Raw genomic sequence first — 8,233 nt, forward strand, 5'->3', positions numbered from 1 at the left:
GTACACTCTAAAAACTGCTTCTCACAATATTTCTCAAAACTCGGATCATGACTAAGAAGTTTATTTCATGGAACTGTAAGGGTCTTAATGGAGCAATAAAAAGAGGAAATGTTTTAGCTCATCTTAGGAGATTAGGGGCAGACATTGTATTTTTACAAGAAACTCATTTAAAGAACCAAGACCAGAACCGTTTAAGAGGAGGATGGGTCGGACAAATTTTCCATTCAAATTTTAATTTTAAGTCTAGAGGTACGGCAATATTATTAAAGAAAGGTATACCATTTACGGCCACAAAAGTAATTTCGGATTCAAATGGACGATATGTTATTGTAACGGGACAACTTTACAACACACCAACATTATTTGTTAATATATATGCCCCCAATATTGATGATGATCGATTTATATCCTCTATTTTGAATATCCTGCCTAATTTAGATACTCACCAATTGATTATGGGAGGTGACTTTAATTTTGTGCTGGATCCTATCTTAGATAGATCATCAAATAGGTTAATACCTTTGCCAAAATCAGCCAAATTGCTACAAATGTTTATGAACAAATTTAAAATAATAGATCCATGGAGGTACACTTTCCCAAACCAACGAAAGTATTCATTTTTTTCACCCGTTCATCATACATTTTCAAGAATAGATAATTTTTTAATAGATCACAAACTTTTGCCAGAGGTAACACATTGTGATTATGATGCAATGGTAATATCGGACCATAGCCCTTTAATTCTTAAGATAAAGTTTGAGTCGAAATACGACATGATTAAATGGAGATTTGATAATAACTTATTAGCAGAAACTAACTTTATAGAACAAACCAAGGCTCAAATAGGATTCTATTTGGAGACAAATAACACAACAGATGTCTCCAAATCTACAATTTGGGAAGCATTTAAAGCATATATGCGTGGACAAATCATTTCTCACAGTGCCTCAATTAGGAAACAGCAAAGAGAACAAAAAGCTAAATTGACTAATAGACTATTAGAAATAGATAAAAAATATGCAATTTCCCCATCAGCAGAACTATATAAGGAAAGGCTCTCTCTCCAGTCAGAATTTAAATTATTATCCACTACAGAAATAAAAAATCGTTTGATACGGGCAAAGGCTACATATTATGAACACGGAGAGAGAGCAGGTAAATTACTAGCTTGGCAAATTAAGGAAATAGCAGCATCACGAACAATAATGGAAATTAAAAATAATACAGGACAAGTTATATCCGATCCATTAGAAATTAATAATATTTTTAAAAACTTTTATGTCAAATTATATTCCTCTGAATCTACTAACAACCCATCTGATTTAACCCAGTTTCTAGAATCACTTAATATACCCTTATTAGACACAGAAAACAAAGAAATTTTAGAACAGCCACTGACAATTGAGGAAATAAAAAAGGCTATAACTAACATGCAATGTTCTAAGGCCCCGGGCCCAGATGGCTTCACAACCGAATTTTATAAAAAATTTAGTGATCAAATCTCGCCAATGCTTCTGGACGTTTTTAATGAATCATTTGATAAGGGCTGTTTACCGCCAACATTCTACCAGGCTAATATCTCTTTAATCCACAAAACAGACAAAGATCCCCTAGATCCTGGTTCCTATAGGCCGATCAGTCTTCTTGATGTGGACCAAAAAATTTTGGCAAAGGTTCTAGCCACTCGCCTTGAGAAAATTCTTCCCGCAGTTATCTCCACAGACCAAACAGGATTCATTAAGAATCGTCTTTTATTTTTTAATATCAGAAGACTATTAAACATTATTTATACATCTAATCATAGTCCCACTCAACCTGAAATACTTATTTCTATGGATGCTGAAAAAGCCTTTGATCGGGTAGAGTGGAATTATCTTTTTGCCACCCTTGCTAAATTTGGATTCGGTTCAAACTTTATTTCATTTATTAAGTTACTATATGTCCATCCACAAGCCTCTGTGCAAACAAACAATAACAGTTCTAGTTATTTTCCATTAGAGCGATCTACAAGACAAGGTTGTCCTCTGTCCCCCCTTCTATTTGCTTTGGCAATAGAACCTTTAGCAATAGCCTTTGTCACGGATTGGCCAGGCTCTTCCACCAGCATCACGCAAAGATCACCATCACCTGAGTATTAACCACACACAGCTGCACCCAATCACTTATAGTCACTATATAAGCACACACCTCACTTCACTCAGTGTCCGGTCTCGTTCCTACGAAGCCGACTCTGAGTGAACACCTCCTGGTAATCACTAACATTCGATCTCAGTATATTGTACTTATCTGCTCTCTGTCTCTCCTAGTTTGTCCAGTGTTCCCGGTGTCCTGTCTGCCTTGTGTTTGTCATCAGTCTGTCTTCCCCGCAAGCCCTCTGGTGTGTGCATTCGGTCTCCCTCAGTATCAGTCATCCAGCCTGCCACCAAGGATCATCCGCACAACCGGACTCCACTCACTTCTCCTCCGTTCTCCTTATGTGCTCATGTGTTGCAAATAAACATTGTTAATAATTCACTCACCTTCCTTGTCCGTCTGCTTCCCATAACAGAAGACCGGACCTCTACAATCAACAGCATGAGCACTCACGATCCCATTCAAGAGTTGGTGGACTCGTTGAAGAGAGTTTTATTACCATCTACTCCACTTCCCGAAGCACCACCAGCACCGAGCACTTCTTCACCGTCCACCCACTCATCCAGTCCCATGGCTCGACCAGCGCCCTACTCTGGCGGGGCGGAGGAGTGCAATGGATTTCTTTTGCAATGTTCTCTCATATTCACCATGCAACCTGAGTTATATCCCACAGATCGGTCCAAAATCGCATTCATCATCTCCCTTCTCTCTGGATCGGCTCTTCGGTGGGCAGAAACCATTTGGCAACAGTCTGGGCCAGTAACCAGCTCCATTCAAGCTTTCATCAAGTACTTTAAGGAGGTTTTTGGTCGCGCAGATGCAGAAGTAGCAGCTGGAGAACAGTTATACCATCTCAAACAGGGAGCCATGTCCACTCAGGATTATGCGCTCCGGTTCCGTACTCTGGCTGCTGCTAGCGGATGGAATGAGCGATCTCTCCTCACCACCTACCGGCTCGGACTTTAGCCCAGCCTCCGACTACAGCTAGCAGCCCTCGACGATACCTTGGGGTTGGAGAAATTCATCCAACAATCCCTCCGCTGTTCCGATCGTCTGAGGGCCTACCAGCACGATCTTCCACCTGTTCCCCAAGCACTCATCCGTTCGCCAGAGCCAGCAGTCCCTCCAGAACCTGAACCAATGATCGTGGAATCTGGTAGACTCACCATCACTGAGCGACAGAGGAGGCTGACCCGGGGTCTATGTATGTACTGTGGTGCCGCAGGACATGTCAGGCTGGACTGTCCCATTCGTCCAGCACGTCCTTTGGTGAGTGTATTCAGTTCTCCCATTGAAAAAATGCATCCTCTCACCACCAATGTCCAGTTAACTACCCCTTCTGTATCTGTTTCAGTCACGGCCCTCATCGACTCCGGGTCAGCTGGAAATTTCATCTCGTACGCCCTCTGTCGCCACCTCCATCTTAACACCGAAGCCTCGACGCACGTCTACCAGATCCAACCCATAACCAACGCAATCCATTCCCAGGCACGTATCCATCGCAAATGTGAGCCTATCTATCTCCAAGTGGGATTGCTCCACAAGGAGGAGATCCAATTTCTGGTTCTGGAGGGTGCATCCATGGACATCATTCTAGGGCGCCCGTGGCTGGTGAAGCACGATCCCATCCTCTCTTGGGGCACAGGAGAAATAAAGAAATGGGGTGAGGACTGCAAAACCAGATGTTTTCCCGACCTACCTGTTCAACTTCAGAAACCACTTACCATCTATGTCACGTCTGTCGAAAGTCCAGTCAATAAACGATCCATTCAAATCCCGAAGATCTACTCCGCATTTGAAGACGTTTTTTGCCCCAAGAGAGCTTCCCAGCTACCTCCACATCGGCCATGGGACAGCGCCATAGACCTGCTGCCAGACGCTCCTATGCCCAAAGGTAGGATCTACCCGTTGTCCCTTCCGGAAAATAAGGCCATGGAGGAGTATATTCAGGAAGCACTGAGTCAGGGGTATATCCGCCAGTCCACGTCACCCGCTGCCTCAAGCTTTTTCTTTGTGGCCAAGAAGGATGGAGGGCTGCGTCCTTGCATCGATTACCGAGTTCTGAATCAAGGAACAATTAAGTTCCGGTATCCCCTTCCTCTCGTCCCTGCGGCCCTGGAACAACTACGATCCGCCAAGATCTTCACGAAGTTGGACCTCCGCAGCGCCTACAATCTGGTCAGAATACGTGAGGGGGACGAGTGGAAGACGGCGTTTGTGACCCCTACAGGACACTACGAATACCTGGTCATGCCCTATGGTCTGGTCAACGCCCCCTCCGTATTCCAGAACTTCATTCACGAAGTCCTCCGGGAGTTCCTCCATATCTCCGTCATAGTCTACATTGATGACATCCTGATTTACTCCCGAAGTGAGGCCGAACACCGCCACCACGTTGCGGAGGTCCTACAAACCCTCAGAGACCATCAATTGTACCTCAAGGCTGAAAAATGCTCCTTCCACCTACCGTCTGTTCAGTTCTTGGGGTACATTATTGATCAGAAAGGGGTTCGCATGGACGAGGGGAAGGTGACTGCCGTTGTCTCCTGGCCAAAACCAACAACCATTAAAGAACTCCAGCGATTTCTAGGGTTTGCCAATTTCTATAGACGATTCATCCACAACTACAGTCTCATTACCGCTCCGCTGACCAACCTACTCAAAAACCACCCCAAGAAACTCTCCTGGCCTCCCGAAGCCGATGCAGCCTTCCAAACCCTCAAACAATCCTTCACTCAAGCTCCACTCCTGACTCACCCCGATCCTGAAATCCCGTTCGTGGTCGAGGTAGATGCCTCGACAACTGGAGTGGGAGCCATCCTGTCTCAACATCAAGGTACACCAGCATTACTCCATCCATGCGCCTATTTCTCAAGGAAGCTCAGCCCGGCGGAGAGAAACTATGACATCGGAAACCGAGAGCTATTGGCTATCAAGCTTGCCCTGGAAGAATGGCGACACTGGCTGGAGGGAGCCAAACATCCTTTCCAGGTGATTACAGACCATAAGAATCTCCAGTACCTCAAAGAAGCCAAAAGACTCTGTCCTCGTCAGGCCCGATGGTCCCTGTTCTTCTCCCGATTCCAATTCTCAATATCTTACCGACCTGGGTCAAAGAACATCCGAGCGGACGCACTTTCCCGTATATATGATCAGCCGGAAATCATGGAGACCCCAGCCAGAATCCTCCCAGAACAGATCACGGTCTGTCCAATCACCTGGTCCGCTCCTACAGTCATCGCCACTCCCGAATCCAGGACTCCGCCGGGCTGTCCCCCCAATCGTCGCTTCATTCCTGAAAACCAACGGGTAGATCTGATTCATTCCACCCATACATCTTTGGGCACAGGGCATCCCGGGACCAACAACACCCTCTCGTTGCTATCCCAACGCTTTTGGTGGCCGCACATGGCGAGGGATGTGAGGAGATACGTTCAAGGCTGTAGAGAGTGCGCTATGTCAAAGAGTCCTCGCCATCTACCTGCAGGTAAACTCCATCCCTTGCCCATCCCAAACCGCCCCTGGTCACACCTAGGAGTTGACTTCATGACAGATCTACCATCATCTGAAGGTAATACCTGCATTTTAGTCATTGTCGACCGATTTTCCAAATTCTGCCGTCTGGTTCCCTTGAAGGGTCTGCCCACAGCCCTAGAAACCGCCGAAACCCTATTCAACCATGTCTTCCGATGCTTTGGGTTACCTGAAGACATAGTCTCGGACCGAGGACCCCAGTTCATCTCCAGACTATGGAAAGCCTTCTTCAGACTCCTAGGTGTGACCGTCAGCCTCTCGTCTGGCTATCATCCACAGACCAACGGCCAGACAGAGAGGAAGATCCAAGAAGTGGGGCGGTTCCTCAGAACATTCTGTCACGGTCATCAAAACTCCTGGAGCCAGTTTCTGGGCTGGGCGGAATACGCCCAGAATTCCCTGCGGCAACCTACCACCGGACTTACGCCATTCCAGTGTATTCTGGGCTTCCAACCTCCACTATTTCCCTGGGATGGCGAACCTTCTGATGTCCCCGCAGTGGATTACTGGTTCCGGGAGAGCGAGAGGGTCTGGGACGATGCTCATCACCATCTCCAGAGGGCAGTTCGCAGAGCCAAGGAGGTCTCCGACAAGAGGAGGATCCCAGGTCCAAGCTATGCGCCGGGGCAGAAAGTTTGGCTCTCCACCAGAGACATCCGCTTGCGACTGCCCTCCCGAAAACTTAGTCCCAGATTTGTTGGTCCCTTCACCATCCTGGAGCAGGTCAACCCCGTCACGTTTAAGTTACAGTTACCACCACAATATAGAATCCACCCCACATTCCACGTTTCACTCCTCAAACCCTTTCACGACCCTCTGATTCCCTCCACAGAGCCTGGCCATGAAGAGGAACCTCCTCCCCCACTGATGTCGGAAGTCGGATCCATCTACAAGATCAAGGACCTTCTACGGTCCCGACGTCGTGGTGGTCAACTGGAATATCTTGTCGACTGGGAGGGATACGGTCCAGAGGAGAGATCTTGGGTCCCCAGATCAGATATATTAGATCCTGCACTTATGGAAGAGTTCCACTCCAATCACCCCGAGTTTCCAGCACCTCGTGGACGTGGTAGACCACCCCGGCGTCGGAGGTATAGGCCCTCAGGAGCGGGCCCTGGGGAGGGGGGTAATGTCACGGATTGGCCAGGCTCTTCCACCAGCATCACGCAAAGATCACCATCACCTGAGTATTAACCACACACAGCTGCACCCAATCACTTATAGTCACTATATAAGCACACACCTCACTTCACTCAGTGTCTGGTCTCGTTCCTACGAAGCGGACTCTGAGTGAACACCTCCTGGTAATCACTAACATTCGATCTCAGTATATTGTACTTATCTGCTCTCTGTCTCTCCTAGTTTGTCCAGTGTTCCCGGTGTCCTGTCTGCCTTGTGTTTGTCATCAGTCTGTCTTCCCCGCAAGCCCTCTGGTGTGTGCATTCGGTCTCCCTCAGTATCAGTCATCCAGCCTGCCACCAAGGATCATCCGCACAACCGGACTCCACTCACTTCTCCTCCGTTCTTCTTATGTGCTCATGTGTTGCAAATAAACATTGTTAATAATTCACTCACCTTCCTTGTCCGTCTGCTTCCCATAACAGCCTTACGTACATCTATGGCCTACAGGGGAATAGTGAGGGCGGGAAGAGAACACAAGGTGTCACTTTATGCGGATGACCTTTTACTATATATTTCTAATCCCCTACAATCAATACCAGCCATCATCTCAATTTTAGATCAATTTGGTAAAATCTCAGGATATAAGATAAACTTTTCCAAGAGCGTTATATATCCAATAAACCCTAAAGGTCAAGTAGAATCATTTTTAACTTTTCCTTTTAAAGTAGTAAATTCATTTAAATATCTAGGGATTACCATTACAAAACATTTTTTCTTCACTCTTTAGAGAAAATATCTTAAAACTATATGAAAACACTGAACGACTCTTTAAAAAATGGACCAATCTTCCTCTTTCGTTAGCTGGCCGTATTAACACAGTAAAAATGACTATTTTGCCCAAATATCTTTTTCTTTTCCAATGTATCCCAGTATTTATTAACAAATCATTTTTTAAGAAAATAGATAGAATGATTACCCAATACATTTGGAATAAAACAAATCCTAGAATCAAGAAGATATATTTACAAAGAATTAAAATGAAAGGAGGGATGAGTTTACCACATTTTCAGTTGTATTACTGGGCATGTAATATAAGAGCACTTTCTTTTGGGATAAAGGAGGAATTAACAGATTGGGGTGACATGGAAAATAAGTCATGTTCCCCTTCCTCTTGGCCAGCTCTACTTTACTCAGCCTTATCCACCACCCCCACACCTCGATTAAACAATCCAGTGGTTTCTAATACTTTTAAAATTTGGAAACAGGTTAGAAAACACTTTAAGTGGCAAACATGTTCTGTCTTAAGCCCACTGACTAAGAATCATTCATTTACCCCTTCTCAAACTGACTCTTTATTTCATGTCTGGTCAAATAAAGGGATACACTCCTTTAAAGATCTTTTCATTGATAACTGTTTTTCATCGTTTCAACAAATACAGCAGAC

The sequence above is a fragment of the Danio aesculapii genome, chromosome 3 (assembly GCF_903798145.1).
Source record: "Danio aesculapii chromosome 3, fDanAes4.1, whole genome shotgun sequence".
NCBI lineage: Eukaryota > Metazoa > Chordata > Actinopteri > Cypriniformes > Danionidae > Danio > Danio aesculapii.